The sequence below is a fragment of the Ambystoma mexicanum genome, chromosome 1p (assembly GCF_040938575.1).
Source record: "Ambystoma mexicanum isolate Mex_15411 chromosome 1p, UKY_AmexF1_1, whole genome shotgun sequence".
Classification (NCBI taxonomy): Eukaryota; Metazoa; Chordata; class Amphibia; order Caudata; family Ambystomatidae; genus Ambystoma; species Ambystoma mexicanum.
The window spans coordinates 1,220,451,973-1,220,472,254 of NC_090921.1; positions in this window are offsets into that span (position 1 = coordinate 1,220,451,973).

Here is a 20,282-nt window from a genome sequence, read left to right on the forward strand (position 1 = left end):
TCCACCCCCAGGCCAGTATACAATAGCAATAGCCGTTCCTTGTCCACCTGCATAGAGGATCCAAGGGGAGTAGGAGTGAGAATATCCTCAGGATTCTCACACGTCACACTGCATTCTTGGTTACAAAAACCTATGAGTTGAATGGATTAGTTGGGGGAATTGTCTACATATAGGATACCTATGGGTTAGTGTTTTCATTGGATTTAAGTATTTGATGGCCCCACCCCTAAATTGACACAAGAAAGATATCATCTTAGCAACAGATATTTGGCTAATGCAGCAATTATACGGCAGCCTCGTTTTGTGTGCTGTGATAGGTTTGGCATCGGTCCTACCAACCTTGGATATTTGGCAGGTCATCCGCACATGAGTAAATATAATTGTAGGAGCAGTGACATCAGGGAGCTGCATCTTTTAATTGAATACAACACCATGCTTGATTTTCTAGGCCACATGCCAGGTTATCTAGCTTTGTACTTGACCTTGTCTATCATCTCTCGTTCTGGGAATCTGTGGGGGAGCTGAGGCAGGTATCTATCAGTGTATGGAGTTCATGAATGGACACTGTTCTTCAAGTATAAATCATGTGTGAGGAGACCATGTTATGAATGATTCTACTCTACTCTACTTTATTATGATTTCCGCTCAAATTAATACGAGTGCTAATACTTTCGCTGGCCACTGGAGACTTTGTCGAGCTACTGCCCATGCCATATTGAGCTTCTAATTAATGGACACCTGGCATTGAAAGGCTGTTCATTGTTTAACTAATCTAAGAGAAATATGTCTAACGCATGTGAATTGTTATTTTCTGTTCTTCTTGGAGCCATCCAATCCTCCCTTTTCACAGTAACCTTGGAGGGGGCTGTGTAGCCACTGTCTGGCCTGCAGAGGACTGTATTTCAGCACATTGAATCTCCCTGCAGCTTCGGGACTACTCTGAGGTTTCCCATTTACTCTAACACGGCTTTGCTGTCCATTTTATTGAGAATGGCCACTCATTACTGTTGTTTCTACATTAAGGAGGCTTTATCTGTATCTTGTTTCTTATGTTTCGGCATATACATTGATAGTTAGCTTACTTATGTCTATTGGTGCAGGTAATATTCTTCATGTCTAAATGCAAGTTTGAAATAGTGTCTGTTTTTCTTCATGGTGAGTGAATATCTGCTTCATGTTCAGTGTATCTATGAATGTCAGTTTTTGCAGTGATGTCACTTGGTCTCGTCATCTTCAGTTACAGCATGTTCATTTCTTCTAGATTTTGCAGATTATACTAGACTAAAACGTTTTGTATTCCAGATAATAGACTCTTTTGAATGAGTTGTTGCAGCTTAGGATCCATTCCTTGCATCTTACTGCCACTGCCCGACCAGGCTTTTAAGTTGTCATGTAGGGTTTTGGCTTCTTCATTTGCTGCCTTTTTGTTTTGTCCTGAGGTCATCTTGATCTACTCTTTCCCTCTATTGCCAGAGAAGCCGGAATGTGTGGATGTTGGTATGCACACATTCCCTAAAGAAGCATCAGTCTCACACATTTAAAGGCACACAGCCTTTTGCGTGTACTTGCCAGCCAAAGACAGACCTCTTTCAAAGCTGTTCACTTATCACAGGCACGTGATTTCCTGCTTTCTGTTTTGATGTATAGGGAGTGGATTGGCTTGGGGATGAAGTTAAAGGTGGGCTTCTTGTAATACACCCTCCATGATAAAAGCTGACAAATCATTCATTGCATTTTGGATTAGGAAACTGCTCCATTATTTATGCTGCTTTGGATGAGTTTTCCCAGTGAAGTCAAGGCCTACCCATACATCCTTTTTTTAAATGTGCCCCCACGAGACTCCCAAGCATCAACAGCCGACCCTGTCTCGCTTCCAAGTGTAAATTGTATACTATTCCGCTTGAATTGAGTTGGGAAATAAAACCGGAATTTTGACATGTGGGAAAGACTTTGTGAGCCTCAATTAGCATATACTTTGATGGGAATGTGACAGTTGTGGAAGTGCTATTTCAGTTGTCTTCACATTTAATACAGATTTCAAATGTATTTTTTGGGTGTTTGTTTTAACATTGGAACCATCTGAGGATTTAATACCTGATGATGGACATTCTTATTTAACATGCCCACACCTTAAAGCCTCCACCCATAATGATGCATTTATAGTGTCAACACTTCTTAACTTACATGGCCTTTAAATGTTTGGTAGAGTGAATTCTAAAAATATCTAAAAATAGTGAGTTTAGAGGGTTCCACAAGCTTGACTCTCATTGTAGATAGGTTTATGTAGATTATAAGCTTCTCCCTCGAAGTATTCCAAGACTGAGCCCTGTTCTAAGTACATTTAATGCAAAGCCTTTCCTGTTGGTATATTACATTGTAGAGTATTTTTATTTTTTATATTTTACTTGAAATAAAGCTTTTTGGGCAGAAAGCTTGATACCATAATATTAAGGCCTGTTCCTCAGCCCATGGTCCTGTTTTGGTGACGATATATTCTGGGGAAAAGGTCTAGGCCAATTACGTAGGACCTGTAAGGACTTGAAAAGATTTCTAGGAAATCCTTCGTGTATCACCCCCAGGGTACACTTCACAGAAGCGGTGCATACACTCTTGGCCCTAGTGTACCTCCAACTTCATTACAGAGGTTCATGTGATGGGTGAATTCATCCCAGACATGAGAGTATGTTCATCAAGCATCTGAGTGTATCCATTCAGCCTTAAGTCTCCTGGGAGAGACATGCAAAGTGTGTGCGCGCTGCTTATGCTGTGTAAATAAAATGCAAATGCGTGCCTCCCCTTCCTTTTTGGAGTATTGAAATATTTGTGTGAAGGAGACTCAATTGACCTGGTGGTGTTTCCAAGCAACAAAATATATTCCTCTGTGCTACATGTTGATCCTTAACATACAAAATGTAGCAGACTTGATATTTTACATTTTAGGGCATCATCAGCATTGTTGGTAATCATCACCTTCAACATCTTCACAGTATAATTTTATCTTCAGAATTCTGCTAGTGGTAAACATGAAAACAAGAATAACCAACTCCTACAATCCACAATCCGCCAACCTGTTTTTCACCCGGACAAACATCATTCTCTGACTCCACTATGATTGGTTGCTTGCTCTCAGCATACTGTTGTGATTCTTGTAGGAGAAGCACTGTCTTGCCATAGTCTGCTCGTGTTGATTCATTTTGATGAATTGCAGCTAATTGTCAAAAGGTACAGGGAGGCTTCTTCTGTTGTCGGAGAAAAAAATATGTTCTGATTTCATTGTAGATGGGGCCAGCTTAGCATATCGGGGCTTAAGAGACAGAGTTAAGGCAGTCATTGAAGGGCTGCAAAGAATATCAGTCATGATCCAAGTTACACAGAGAAACGCATGAATCCTGTGCAAGTCAAATGAGGCCGATAATTAAGGGGCAGGCTTCTACCAGAAAGTGTGGTTGTTTTGAGAAAGAGTGCATTCAGAACAATCTGGAGAAGAGCAGATGGAGAAGGAGAGTGTGAATACCAGGTGAAAAGAGGGAATTTGAAACATCAGTCTGAGAAGAGAAGGAAAGTGAAAGGAACACTGTAAAAGAGAGGGGGTTCTATAGGAGAAAGTGAAATTGGAGTAAAGGTCCTGTCTGGCCCACAGAGGACCAAGTTAGTAAAGGCATGTGGCCAACCTGGAGCATGCGAATGTTGAACCTGGAGCAGGTGGAGAAGTGAACATTTGTTGTAATGTTGGGGAGGTGCAGGAAAAACACAAAGTGTAATAAAGGAGAGAAAGTAGCTTCCATTAGGTATGAGCACATGGTAAGGCATCTAGGAGGAAAGTGTGTTTTGTGTGGTGAGCAGTAGTTTGAGTACCTCACTACAGGAATATTTGATTATTTATAATGTGCATATCATCATGGGAACCAAGAAGAAACTCCATCTAGGCTTAGATGTTAACAATATGGTAAAGAATGGAAAACACAGGGATGATCTTAAAGTGAGTGAGTGTTATTAGAAGAGAAGTTTTTAACTTCTTCATAAATAATTATAGGGAGTTGAGTTTCAGAAGATCAGGAGGCAACGAGTTCCAGGCTTGTGGACCACATACAGAAAAATGTCTGTCTCCATGATGTGTGAAGTGAGAATCTTCAGAAGATTTTGACTAGCAGAGCTTACTATATGAGTTGGACAATGTGAAGACATCTTGGAAACAGGATAGCTGGGAGCAAGGCCATGGAGGCACTTGGAAACAAGATGGAGGATCTTGAAAATGATCTTCTGTTGTACTGGGAGCCAATGAAGACTTATAAAAAAAAAATAGGGTGATAGTGATATGGTTCTCAGGAGATTGTAAAGGAGGCTGATGGCTACGTTTTGTGGCACTTTAAGAAGATGCATTTAGCCAGCCAGAATGCTCATGAGAAGAGCATTGAAATAGTCCAGTTTTGAGTTTACCAGTGTCCCAAAAACTGAATGATAAACTGCTGCAGCCTATTAGTTCTCTCATCGCAGAAAAATAAGTCAAAAATAAATTGATTTCACAATTTCGCTGATATGTAATTTACAGTTCAGGTTCGACTGTCAGATGGAACAAAGGCTCTTAACTTCATAAGAAAAAACAGTAGATACTTTGAATATATCGGGCAGGGGATGCAGGAATGTGAGCCTGCCAAACCGCTTACTTGGGCCAAACTGAATAATCATAGTTTTAGTGGGATTTAATTCCAGTTTTTTATATGTTGGGCGCATACAGATATTCAATTAACTACATCTAGGGGATTATTTTAACATTATGTGATTTTGGGCATATGAGTGGAATCTTAGATTAAATTGTGAAAAGAGGTCTTATAGTGGCTGAATGTAAATAGTGAATAATAACAGGAACATGAGGACCCTTGTGAACTCAACAGAGGACAAACAAGGAATCAGAATGTTTTTTATTTTTATTGTAAATAGTTTAAAATACATGTTTCAAATGTATCCATATTATGTATTTTCCCACAGATAAAAAATCAATTGCACAATCATCGGTTATAAAATATACACTAGCTAAAAAATCACTATACAAAATGTAATGCCATTTTTTTAAAAAAAAAATGGTTCCCATTTTAGATATGTAAATGTGAATTCAGAATACATAATCATACGAAATATAATTCAACACTTCTTCACTCCCTTAGGTCAATATTACCAAGTTTTCAAAGTAGTGATAACAGGTTCATATCTCCTAAATTCAAACTCTTAATATACCCAATGACTGGCAAGCACCATTGAAGTAGCATAACGACCAAGGCATCTAAGCCATAGCATTTCATTATCTACAAAACTCATGCTGTACATGAAATCCCTAAAATACATGGTACGAGTTAAAAACAATTTTGGACAATTAATTATCGGGTGCTTTAAAGTTAATTTTGATCCTCACAAAATCAACAATAACATACCCGATGGCTAGTTATTATGTCTCTTCAAATCTCTCTACCCGGATGCAGGTTCCATCAAAATCACAAAAATTCCAGTCGTTCTTGTGGATTAGGAAAGATTTTCATATATGGTGTAAGTACACCAAGTCGCGTGTGTTCATGTTTAATGTGACAGTGACTCAAAACCATGATGTAATTTCAGAATGCAGACCCAATCATGTTGGTACAATCTTATTTTTACTTTTCCTGGATTAGCCTTTAAATCAGCCGAAGACAACTCCAAATCGGTCAAAACATTTCCATGAAATGTTGTTAGTTTATTTATATAGAGCCTATACACGATGTGCTCCAAAGCGCATCAAGGCAAGGGAGGGAACAAGGGAAAATCCAATGACATTCTTACAGGGCATGAACAGTAAGGATGTGAAATTAACTGTCATGCTCAGCTCTTGCACCATCTGAAATGTTGTCAGGCCAAGACATAGATAAGGAAGGGAGGGGAGAGTGGGAAGGAAATGAAAACAGACCGGCGACTACCGTGCTAGGCCTGACGACATTTCAGATATTACTGGAGGGGGTGGGGGGGAGAAAAGGGGCGGGGGAGGAGATCGACAAGGTTGCTATCATACTAGGTCCAGTAAGTGCATAGAAGAAATTAAGGGGAGGAGAGGAGGAGAGAACCGAGTAAGCAGTCAAAAAGAGTTGAGAAAGAAGAGAGGAGAGCGAATACCATTGCAGAAGTCAGTAGTAACACATAATGTTGCAAGCCTGGATATAAGATGAAGATGTGAACAGCATGAGTCAGGGCCTAAATGAGAAAGGGTGACGCACCGTGAATCAATGATGTCCATAAAAGTCAAATCCAACATTGGCTAGAAGACGGTGATGGTGAAACTAGAATGAATCATGACAGACTCCTGCTTAAGTAGGTTTGGGGGGGTAGGGCGGGGCAGAATTCAACACGTTTTCCCATCCAGAGGTCATGACCACTGCCAGAACCCCATACAAGAAGTCCCTAGGTGGATTCAACATTCTAGAATAAAGTTGCAAGTACTTCCACTGGGTTCTACATGTTATAGAACTCAACTCAAATCAAATTGTGACACTAGTGACTTCATATGAGAGATGCAGTGCTTTGCACCATATAAAATGTTCTAACTTATTGAGCATGTTATGGAACCAAAACTTGGCAGTTCTGGGATTAAGTCAATTTCCGAATAACCTTCCCTGCATAGTGTTTCACTACAGGTGTCCATGAGAATGTGCAATACTTAGATTTGATCCATAACATTTGAGATGTCAAAGCAGCGGCCTTATGCATCATATATTCAAGTGTATTGCTTGCTAGGCTTACCAATTATGGGGAAGCCAAGATCAATTAAATTGTGAATCACTTTGGTACAATCCTGGTTAATCTTATAATAAAAAAACTTTCCCTATACTTAGTAAACTTCAAAACCTTGGTATTCCTTGTGCTGAAAAGACTTCTTTAAAAATTAATCCATTTTGAGAGAACTGTAATCAACTGCTTTAAACCCATAGGGGTGCGATCAAATATCAGAAAATCATCAGCATAAGAAAGCCAGACATATCTACATGACCCTAATTTTGAAGGAACAAACCAGCACAATTCCAAACAGTCATGCACATCTGACATGTACATTTTAAAGAGGAAGGGGGCCAAGATGCACCCCTGTCTCAAACCTGTCCTAGTTACGATTTTCCTTGAGAGAGATCCTGATTGATCTAGATACACCTATATGTTTGAGTGCTCGTGCAACCTAATAATCGGTCTAAGTCACACAGGTATTCGCCAATTATACAATTTTGTCCAGAGATGGGTGCAATTTATCAGATCGAAAGCAGCTGTTAAATCAGTTGAGGCCACATGTATACACTCGTACCTTCCAGACCGGGTCAATTCCTGCAGACATCTCAGAATGTTGCCATTCAAGTTGGTACTATGTAGCGTCCTAAAGCCTGTTCGATGTTCCCAATACCTGTCCACGCCTACCGCCCATTTTAAAAGATGTTGTAGCAAGATGGTGGCAAAAACCTTGCTATCCGCATAAAGAATAATAATTGGGTGATAGATTCTACAATCAATTTTCAGACCCTTGTTATACACTGGGACAATATGAGGTGTGCCAGAAAGTAGAAAAGCACCCCCTGTCAACCACATCTATATAAATGGGATGGTCAGAATGGTTGTCCATAACAATGGATCACCCTTGAACAACCAGTTTGAAAGATCATTCCGTCCAGGGACCATTGAATTAGTTACTTTCCCAATAATATCCTGCACCATCTCTTGATCAAAAACAATTGTCCCATAATCGACACATTGGTCCAATACAGGATTAATTGGAGAAGAAAGCAGTGTCCATTGAATAAAGGGTTTGAAAATGACAAGACCCAATCAGCCACATCTACTGCATTAATTTATTTCTGACAGCTCACATCCTGAAGAGTTAGACACTCGACAGAGGTTTCCCACATCACTCTTTTTTAAGATAGCAAACATTGTTTCAGCCTCTTTTTGAATGAAAACCCCTTCCTCCTGTGGTGCCGAGAAGCGAAGAATGGCAGTCGTGCCGAGAAGCGAAGAATGGCAGTCGGAGCAGTCTGAGTCGTCTGTGTGGACTGTGTGGCCCAACTGTCTCCCATAGCATGGGCTTCTAAACTAGAAACTAAAGGTAAGAACCTATTTTACCCTATGCCTTGCACAGTGTGGTAGATTTAAGGATACAAAGCCCTCCTTCCCCTTGACAGTTTTCTTGTGTCCGTGACCGCCTGACTTTGGAAACATACATCTGGGCTTCAGAGGAAACTGTTTGGCTCACCAGTGGGAATTGATTGAACCTTGTGTCTGCCCTTGGTGCACTTTACCTTTCTTCAGTGTTTCTTAGGAGGCATTTGCCTTGAATGAACTTACACTGTTACTGATAACCCATAATAACGGACCTAGTGTCCCTCTTAAATCAGTAACTGCGGGTATTATTCACTGTGGCTTCAGCACTGAAACTTTCTTTCTTTTAGTTTTGGGTGGTGACTGCAGGCCTTGGAGCCGACCCAATTACACATTTAACTGTTACGCCTGTTTTGTCTTGAATATCCTGAACTGTAAATCACTTTCCCAGTGCTGTTTTCTAATCGGTAACCGTGGGTCTTTCCAGACTTGGATCCGATTTTGGTATTATACACTGTGGCGGTGGCCTCTGATCTGAACCTTCCTTGCTTTTAGTTTTGAGCGGTGACTGCAGGCCTCGAGCCTTTTAGCTGACCCAGTGACACAATTAACCAATACTTGTGTTTGTCTTGAAAATCGAGAACTGGAAATAACTTGCCCAGTGCTATTTTCTAATCGGTAACTGTGAGCCTTTGGAGACTTGTAGTGGATTTTGGAATTACACACTTGAGTCCTCTGTTCTGAATCTTTCTTGCTTTTAATTTAAGGTGGTGACTGAGGTCCCTGAAGCCTTTGAGCTGACCCAGTGATATCTGTAATAGGTAACTGTAGGTTGTTGGAGGCTTTGAGCCGATGGTACTATTATATTCTGATAAAATCAAATACATGTTAAATAATAAAACCAGCCTTTGGCTGTGACAATGTAGATATCTATTTGCATAGGGTTACAGATGCCTAGGCTATAAATACAGGAAGTACTGCATGTATGGACTTTCCTCTAATGTTTTTCTCTCTGCTTATGGTTCCCCAGGAAACCGGCGTCACAGGAAGGAGAGAATAATGGTTGCAGCTGGGCTTATTGAGAGTGAGAAGAGATCTGAAGAAACTGTAATTCCTGGACATCAATGAGCTGTTTGTTTTGTTAAAACAAAAGCAATCGTTGTCGCTTCATGCGAGGAGAAGCGCCATTGCGCTAAGGACTTTATTTTTGTTAATCAAAAAGCAATTGTTGTTGCTTCATGTGAAGAGAAGCGCTGTGGAGCCAATGAGTTGTTTTGTTTTGATGACAAGCCGAAAGTAGTCGTGCTAGTCTTCGAGAGGGGAAGAAATTGACGCTGTCTGCAGGCAGTTACAAGAGCAAATGAAAATGCCGACTGACGAGGGGCTGTGAAGTCAGTGGAGCTGAGAAGTCCAACGGATTGTCAGTTTCAACAGAGCCGTGAGTAACTGCGCCATTGCGCTGAGGAGAGGTTCCGAACCATCGCCATTTATGTATGTAAGTGTTGAAGCGTGATGAAACGAACAAACTAAGATAGCGTCTGACAGCAGATCGAAGCATACCGCTCTTTGCCTTTAGGGGAGGAGGACTGTTTGTTTCGTTGTCAGCCGCAGCAGGGGCAGACCCGCATGATTGCTTGAAGACGTCAGCTGTTCAGGAAATATCGTTCCGTAAAACAAATCGGGCAAGTAGTAAAGAAAGGGGAGTGGTTTTTCAGCGGAAATTGAGATCCGAGCTGACAAGAATCAGCTGATAAAGACTGAAGTAAAGACTATTAAGGAAACCCAGGTTTAGATGAAGCGACTTTCAGTTCATTAGCAGTTTTATGGAATGGAAGCTAACGCCTCACAGAGGTGCTCCTTCAAAAGTGTGTTTTATGAACTCTATTGCTCAGCTCAGGTTTTGAACAATCACTTACAACAGCACAAGCACGCTGAAACCTGCGTTAGTTGAGTAAACAGGAAACACGGACATTAGAGGCATTCTGGAAAGAAGAAGAAATGGAAAAGGAAAACAAAATTAAAACATAGCACAAATACAGAGAAACCCTAAGAGAAGAAAATAACAGAGAATTTGCGAAGAGTGGAAAGATTGTAGATCTGCCTGAACTGACTGTAATAGTAATCTGTTTAGAGAAGAAAGGGGAAGTATATAAAGACAGCACAGAAATATGGAATTTACCTTGAACATCCTGAAGCGCGAATTCAGCTACAGCTTACTGAAGACTCTACCTTGAAGATGTATCCTTTACTTGAAATCTATAAAAGAGAAAAGAAAAAGTTAATAAAGAATTGGGTTCTCTTTCAACCCAAACAAACTACTCACTGTCTATGAAATGTATGAATACTAGAGTGATCCCTCACAGGCTGGTGTCTGCGGGCCACTGATACCTTGAGTTGATTATATTGTTATACATAGGTGCTTTTGTACCAAGTTTGTATTAATATTTTCATCTTTGTTTTACATTTGCATTCTAGAGTCAGATTTTTTGACTAAAGTAGACTACATTGTGGTCAGTCTTATACGCTCAAATTATTAATGCCACAGAAGAAATCCCAAGAAGCAGATTAGTTCTGATAGGGCTCTCTCCAAACTCAGAGATCGGGGCAAAGAAAGAAATTACCCACTCACTTAACTAGAGAGTTCCTTGAAATCTGTCCTAAAATTACTTCAGCCGACAGTAGATCTTATTGGACAAATACAGAGGAACAGGAAAAACAGGTTCCTAAACAAACTCCCAAGTGAATTGCTTCCCTGTCTGCCTCAAAAACCCACTTTAGAAAAGGGGGAGAACCGGGAGATCATTTTAATAAACTTTGAAGAAATTCCAGACTCTGATCAAAATGAACCTTGTACCTCAGTCTTACGAATAAATTGAGGTTGAAGTGGTTCCTCCATAGTTGCCCCTATTGTCTGGCCAGAGAGTTCATCCAATTGAGAATTTACAATCATTTCCCCAGTTTGCCCTGGCGGAAAGAGTCAGACAAATGTAACAGTCCTCAGTAAGAATGACACTTCATACCCAACCTTCTCAGTTTTTGGTTAGAAGGAGCATGTAAACCAACAGCTATCATTTGTCTCGGAGCATACCTTTGTTCTACCTAGTAGGGAAACCTGTTTGGAGGTAGCACCGCAAGATGAAGTCATTTTAGTACATGGAAAAACACAATTGCATGCACCCTTGCTGGCTATCCCCTTAAATATATAAGCTCCCCAGTTGTATATCCTGAATCACTAAATTCCACGCTTAACTCCTCCTCATCATGTGGCACCTAAAAAAAGTCACATGTAATCTGCGCAAAACCATCTGAGTCCATTCTTTGAACCTATTCTTAAGACCCTTGATAGCTTTGAATCATCTACTAAACAGGTATCATTCCATGACGCTGCGATTTACAGTGGTAGTAAACTCTTTAGCTCCATTAAAGCAAAGACCGGTGAAATCCCAGCCCTCAAAACTTTGGAATACCCTAGAAATTCAAACTCTGAAGTGCAAGACAAAACTGACACTGAAGATCTGGAGATCTTCACATCATTGGTGGATAAACCTGAATATTCTGAAGCAGCCAAATCCAAAAACTTGCAATTCAGGGAGCAAAGAAACTATTCTTTAAGCGAAGAACTAAAGAAGCATCATCACGCTCCAAAGAGTTGTTTAAAATTCTCAGTGATTTTGAGGATCCATGCCCTGTTATCTCGCCAGTGACTAAGGAAACTCTCTGGTACATGGATATTCAGAATTCTCTGAGACAAAAAATAAGATTAAGGAAGGACAGTGCTCCACGCTGTGTGTCATCCAGGGCCTATCCGCCATAGTCTGATCAGATTACTCCTCTTCGTCTCCGTCTCTTTGCAGGTTATGTGAAATCTCAGAACCTAACATGCTTGAACTATTGATGAAAATCAAACCCAAAACCTGCAAGGAATCAAATCATCAAAGATGTGGTGATTTAATTGAAGAGAGCTATGTGTCGGTCCTAAACGTATTTACGGAAAACAAGCAGTACGGGCAACTCAGTGCAGGAAAGCTGTAAGAATTCAGCTCAAGTACCATTCTGAATTTAAAGAAGGTAAAATAGAAATACAGAAATTAGGGAAGCATGCACAAGGCCAAAATGCTCCAACAAGATGGGAAAACTATGCTCCTGGTTACAAACACCTAATCGAGTGCCAACATCGGGTCTTTTTTTAAATTAACCTCCAATGATCCACCCTAGCCATAATGATAACCTCAATTCAGGACGATGAATGGAGACCTTACATCGGCAAACTATGTCAAAATATATGATCATGTCCCGAGGATACAGACCCACCCTGATGGTCTAGGGAAGTTAGCATTTCATGAGGAAGAAATCCTGTATGAAATTAAGAGATTAAGTACTTTGCGAGCCCCAGTGCAAGATGGCGTTAACTTAATGCTGAAAACCCACCCAGAGCAATGTGCCACAATACTATATCTCATTTTTATGCAAGTATTGCAGAATAAAAGATTCCTTTGTCATGGAAATATTTGGTGATAATTTTGATTTTAAAAAGGAAGACGGATATAATCTGGTAAATTATTGCCCAATAGCCCTACTGGACTGCCCTGGCAAGCCATTCACGTGTCCGATATTGGAAGACCTAAAGAAGTTGGTAAATGGGAATCTCCAATTTGATGCTTATCAATCAGGTTTTGTGGCAGGAATTGGGACAACGCTAAATCTAATAATAATGACATCAATAAAAAAAATACTAGTTCAGTCTAGCCAACCTGTCTATGTATAGTGTTTATAGACTTTAAAATGCTGTTTGTCTCAGCGCATAGGGAATTATTGTGGACTAAGATGAAAGAGGCAGGTTGCCCGAACTATGTTTTTAATTTGATTATTCAACTGTATTCGGAGACCTTCATTAGGAGACCTTTATTCAACTCAAGTTAAACAGGGAAGGCCTATTATCGGGGCTGATTCCAACCCATTGAGGTAAAAAGCAAGGCTGTATTTTAGCCCCGGCTCTTTTCTACTTCTTTGTTAAGGATTTAGGGGTGCATCCATGCAAAGTAAATTAATTCCCACCAAAAGTATTTTATCATGGTTAGTATACACAGAGGATTTAGACCTATTGGATAAAATGCTGATAGGACTTCAAAGACAGTTTTGGACGTTAGAACAATATGCTGTGGAAAACTCGTTCAATATTAATGTAGGGAAGTCCAAAATGTATTTCTTTCAACAAAGAAAATGCATAGGAAGCCTTCATTCCGATGGCAAATATGTAATCAACATATTGTGCCAGAATATTGTTATTTGGGAGTGAATATAAGTACCAATATCCACAAACATCCTTTAACTGGTTCAGGCACATTTATTATGCCCATTGAATCATAGGAATTACTTACACAACCAGGATGCTCAGATTGTATGGGTTGAGACAAACATGATGAGTTCTTCAGTAAAGAAATGGCTTGAAGAAAGTCACAGAGGTGGGGTCCAGGTGTATAAGAGTTTTCAGAGGACAGAGGTTTATCATTGTCGCTCTCATCTTCTGACGGAATTCGAGGAGTGTTGTCACAGATATCATTTGAAATGCCTCATTGCCCTTCAAGCTCTCTGCAACCTGTACTTCAGCACATGTGTTGGAATTGATGCACCTATCCTTTTCCACAATATTGGAAAAAGAAATCACATTTTTTAAAATCTTTTTATTGTTCAACACCTGCCCAGCTTAGAAATCCCCACTGGCAGGATGTTGATACCTAGTACACTTCTACCCTGCCACATTTAGCAGTATATTACTTGACCGTGAGAGGATTCTTAATGCAGACATGATTCAACACACCTGATGGCGAAACTCACTGAAGCTCGGTGGTCCTTACACAGTCTGAGCCCATCTCCTGCACTGCAAACAATACTTGTCATGCACTCCATGTGTGCTCCACGCCAACCTGGGTGTTTGTAGAGAATAGGTGTCCCACTAAAAGCAGTCCGCACAAGAAGACACAAAAACAAAATAGCCCTACTTGGAATTTTGCCAACATCACTCGTGCACTCTGCGGGCGCTTGTTAGAGATCTTTTTGGGCTATATTTTTTTTAGTATCGCATGGTATCTTTTGGTATTTTGGTATAGTGGTAATTCTGTCAGATCCTGGTAATATATTGTGGTAAATTTATTGGGGTTCCTTTTTAGTAGTGAACCTAACTTCAAATGCTGACTAATAATTTTACCAAGGTCACTAACGATAAACAAGTAGTGGACTTAATACACTCTGAATGATCATCTCATACCCTCCTTTGGAATCTTGTATACGGTACCATATTATGACTTTATGGCTATGTTGCAAAATGCATTGATCAATTCAAAACCAAATAGTTGCACTCACACACATGTCTAGCACTTCTGAAAACTCAACTCTGAAAAAACTTAGTTTTACTACATGTGGTAATGTGACTTACCACCTGCAGTAAAATAGTCTTACCACCTGTTGGACCTCAATCTAAGATCTAACTATAACTTAGATACATAATAAGAATGCTGACACCATTTGTTTTTCTCTTTTGTGGCTTTATAAAATGTTACCATTCAGAAAATGACCAAACATTAGCATTATACTGTTCTCCTTTACAATGACTTATTTTTGAACATGAATAACTTCTCTTTCATAAGAGAGCTCACATACATTAAATAGTGTTTGCAAAAATAAGGTTCAGTTACACATTTGTTCCTGGCTGGCCAGCGCACAGTCTGATGAGGGAATGTTCCTCTCACAATCCTTGGCAGTTAGGAGACTGTTATCTTAACAAAAACCCACTTCATAAATAGGAGTCCAGGTAAAATATAGATTGTGAATTATTTTAAAAAAAATATTTGTATCACACAACCATTAAGCAATTCTCACGTAGATTACATGCTCCTCAATTGCTGTATAATTACCTAAATCTGTTGGCAATATTCCCTGACTAAGCTCGGCCAGGATAGGACAGGAGAATTCTTAACACGTCCACTCCATTTCTGCCTGGAATGACAGTCAGCCTTTCATATCTCTCTCTCTCTCTCCATCTCTCTCTCTCTCTCCCCATCTCTCTCTCTCTCTCCTTTGCCAGTGAGTGAATGACCCAGCCCTTTCTGCCTCAAGCCTTTTTCTCAAACTCTTGTCATTCAAAGATAACCTCCCCTTGACAAATCAGCCCATTAAATAGCACGTGATTTCCTTTGTGCCTTTTTGACCGAGAATCAAATGGCAGCTCTGAAGAGAACAATGTTACATTCATTTGGCGCTGTTTATTTTTTCTTTTTCATGAATGAACAATGGAGTATAGGGAAACAATTTCCCTATTCTGAATCTCAACAAGCTATATCCCATTTCATCATTCACAGTTTAGCAAAGGTGTGAATTTTAACTCTGGCCAAGTGTGTGAGATTCATATATTAGATACAGCTTGAGTCTCACACATGTCAGTATTATAATGCAAAAAGCAGATGCCAACCAATTTGAATGTGACCCTTCACAACAGGTTTTATCATTCGCACCAAACCACAGCAATGGACTAAATGCAATGACAGTAAACTAACATACTAATTCTACTAACATTCTAGGACCCAATAACATACTCACCTACTAATAGTCAATGCAATGTAGGCCATTGCTTGTGCAAAACGTTGGTGCTTAGGGGCAAAGTGGCCCATTTCATAGAATGCTTGAGCTATGCAAAGCCTACTGGAAATGTAGAATTTATTTGTTCTGCAGTGAATATGTGACATGGTTGAGATGCAAGTTGATTTATTCAAACTGCCTCCATTGTTCATATCTGAAAAAGGAGCAAACGGAGCCGGATGAATGTAAAATCTTTCTCTCCAGTGCTGCAGTGTGAATTTCTGTCAAAGGCACAAAGAAAATCACATGCTATTTAATGGTCTGTTTTGTCAAGGGGAGGTTTTCTTTGATTGACACACAAGTGTGAGAAAAAAGCTTGAGGCAGAGAGGGCTGGCGCATTCACTCACTGGCGAAGGTAGCAAAACTACTGCGGGAGATATATATATCTCGTTCATTATAGGCAGAAAGGGAGTGGACATGATAAGAATTCTCCTGTTCTATCCTGTCTGAGCTGAGTTGGGGAATATCACCAACAGATTTAGTAATTATACAGTAATTGAGGAGCATGTAATATCTGAGAAATGCTTACAGGTTGTGTGATAGAAATGTCTTTGTTATTTTAACAAATGCTAATTTCATAAATGGGAGTCCATGTATAATAGATTGTGAATTACTTTAACATGACAGTCTCCTACTGCCAAGGATTGTCAAATATTCAAGGTTCCCTCATCAGACTGTGCACTGGCCAGCCAGCAACAAATGAGTAACTGAAGCTTATTATTAGAAAAGCTATTTAATGTGTGTGAGCACTCTAATGAAATCATGTTATCCATGTTCAAGTGTAAGCCACTGTAAAGGAGTACAATATAATGCAACTGTTGTCATTTTGTGAATTTTAACATTTTATAAAGCCACAAAAGAGAAACACCTAATAAGAATGCTAATCCAATTCGTTTGTTAGTTATTATTTGCTCATAGACTGAGGTCCAACAGGTGGCAAGCCTATTTTAATGCAGGAGGTAATTCTCATTACCTCCTGGTAAAATGTAAGATGTATCATGTTTTTTGTGGCTTCATAACATTTTAAAATTCAGACAATTGACACTTGAAGCGGTCTGCTCAGAAAGACACAAAAGCAAAGTAGCAAAATTCCAAGAAGTGCAAACAGTGTTTTGTAGAGAATAGGTGTCACACTAGAAGCAGTCCGCCCAGCAACAGAAAAGCATAGAAGCAACATTCCAATCAGTCCAAATGCCACTCATTGGGCACTCTGTCTGGAATCATATGTTCCCATTTGTACTTTTTGGGGTTTGATTCAAAACAAAATAAACCACTTGAGATGCCTAATTAGGAAATATGAAGATTAAAATCAACTATCGAACACTGTCGATAGGTCAATCATTATGAGCATGATCACCTCAATTGGCAGACCTCAAAATGAAATCCCACAGTGCCTCAAGAGCTGTTTCAATCCCATGACATAGCCTGAAGCCAGACTGGAATGTGTCAAGAATATCATGTTCTTCAAGATGTTTTTGGAATTCTGAAGTGACTATCTTCTCAAGTATCATAACCGGCCTGACATAGGGCCGAACTTAGAGAGCAAGTTAAGTTCCAATGAGGATTTTCTTTGAGCAAAGGAGTTGGAATATTTTGAGATCCTTTGGCACAATGCCTTGAACCAAGGAAATGTTGAAAAAAGCACTGATAAACTTGCACAGTAAATGGACATGCTGTTTGGCAAGACAGTCCGTAATATAAATTAAAAATTAGAATGCTGATTTCCTCAGGGGTAACCGAGGTAAAGATGAATTCTGGTAATGTCAGTACGGTGGGTGTCATGAAGTTGGAATCTGGCATAGAGGATTGAATGTTGGGGAGTTGAGAGTCCATGTTAAATCAAATAGAATTAACTTTCTTCATGAAGAAATCATTAAAATCATTGGCCAATTCAAGAGGGGGAGGTGAATTGCATGCAGGGTTAACAAAATTATTTATTACTTCAAAAAGTTCCTTCAGTATATTATCGGCAATGTCGATCTGGTTCTGAAGGAAAAAGGACTTAGCTGATAGAATGTGCTTTTTTATGTAGGTTCCGTGCTTCTTTCAGCAGTTTGGTGCTCAAGTGGATCTCTAAATTCAAGCCAGGTTTTTTCCTTCTTTCAACACTTTCTTTAGGGTCCTGGATTTAAGACGTGCATTCAAGTCACAGACATGATGTAGAATTGACATGTTGGAGTGAAAAGTCTTCACAATTAAAATGAGGGTTAAAAGGAATCAGTCTGGATGACATCTGCATGCCTAGAGTCATTTTAAGGTATTTTATGCTATGCAAATAATATCAGTGGCCAGGGAAACGTTGTGGTGTTTTGCATCATCTGTCTCAATACAGAAGATTATGATGTGGTGATCAGACCACACAAACTGGGATATAGTTTGACCTTTACACATTACTATATCTAAAGAGTGACCACAATAATGAGAGATAGAGGTCATGAGCAGCGAAAGATTGTGGGACTGGAGAATTTCTTTCATTACGTTTGACAGTCTGGTTTGACATCCTTGATGACCCAGATACTGAAACTTGTAAGAATAATCAAGTTAGAGTAATGAAGGGCTCCTATGCCATGGAAAAGCTCTTGATTTTCTAATAGCACTGGTACGGTCGGAATGCTGTTTGCAAAGACCTAAGTGATAGGACTAGGTAGGTTATACAAGACAAATTGCAAATTGGACCATACCAAAGAAGGCCTGGTGATAATGGCAGCCCCCTCTGCCCCCATGTGTCAGATTCCGTATTAACAATCTGAATTTCAGACTCGTCAGTCCCACTTCCCTCCTCAAGCTCATCAGGTGAGGAGTCAGAGTCTGTAGAGTATTGCTGAGCCTCACGATAATGGTAGCTGGCGCAGGCGGTATCCCAACCGCGGTGGGAAGCCACATCGGTCGCTAGTGAACAGCAGCCTCTGCGGCACCGTCACCCCAGGCGGGTGAAAGTAGGGGAAAAAGCCAAAGGCATACAAAAAACCCCTCTTGATGTTCCAAGTGGTAGGCAGCGGAGGTGAAGTTGTAATCCAGGAAGCGCCGGGAGCTTGTGGTCCAATGAAGGAGGATCGCGGAAAGCAGCGGAGTCCGGAAGGGACCCAGAGAGCCGGAGCCGGGAAACAAGCTGAGAGGAAATGAGCGAGGAAGGGGAAAATGGAGGAAATAGTGGAGGCAGGGAAAATGGGAATCGACAGGGGGATCAGTAAGAAAACACAACACAGCACAGCATACAGCAACCAAGAGTGAGAAACGCACAGTTGCAACGCGCCGTTTGCCAGGAAGACGCGGAGTAAGTCTTCCGGCAATGGCTCCGTCACAACGTAGAAACATGCAAAGACTAGACCGTTACCAGAGAAAGAGAAAAAGCCTGTGTATTCTCTAATGTCCACTCCATCGGAACCGCCGCCACAATCTCTATGCGGGGCATCGCATGACATCATGGCTGAGCCATTTGATTTGAAAGTTACTAATTTTCATCTCTGGTACCAGGTAACGGCACTGGTAGTAAACCAGATTAACTTATTGAGACTCGAGAATGCAGCTACACTTAATGACCTTATTAACCGATCTTTTATCAATTAGGCAAGCACACAAAGCAGGCTTTGATTGATAAATATTGTTGTGTTTGTGGACTGCTGTTTCTTTAATTTTATAGATACCGTGATATTTAAGTTTATGAAGAGAATACAATTTAAAGGAACTATGTCTGTTATTTAATTCTTGAAAGCTTGTCTTTTGTTTATTTAAAAATAGTACTCAGATGATATCTTATGTACTTGCATTTACCATATCCATCGTTATGACGAAACTCGCACAATAACCGCAGAAAAAAATATCATGGTATCTCCTGCTTGTCCGCCTCCTCTGTAGTGTATCCCAATTTGAGGCTAATAACCAAACCAAGGACCGAGGAGGTAGATTCAATGCTGTGCTCTAGCACCTTAAAGCATCTGTTGTGCTAGATGGATTTACCAGTAAAATATTTCAGATCAAATAACCAGACAAATTCAAAGGAGATGGTGAAATACTACTTTAATCTCAAGAGGTAAAGCAGGGCAAAGAAACACTCATCAAATTGAATCATGCAAGATCACACTGTCTCGTCACTCGTTTTTGATCTTATATAATGCTAGATGCGTCATCTATGACGTCATCCTATGTGGCAAACAGAAACCTATTGAGGGGTGGGATTGGATTAGCGAATTATTTCTATTTATAGAAATGTGCATGTTAGTCTCTCATTCCTTGTCTCTGATCTGTGAGAGACACCCTGAGCTACTTCTAAACACGTGGTGTAGAGATGTCGTCGTAGCAGAAAATGTGGCAGCAGAATAATATTTCACAAAATTGTATGTAAAATTGCATAACAGGCTATTGTAATTAGCTGGCAACCCAAATCCACCTTGGACATTCAGCTTGTTAGCAGCACATACATAGAAACGTAACCCAGGTGGTTGGGAAACAAGGGGAGAGCAGACGCATCACCAATTAGGCCACCCTATGTCATCGGTAGGCCTCATACCAGTGTCTTCTGTTTGAAGCCTGACCTTGCCAGTCACCACTGTCTCGT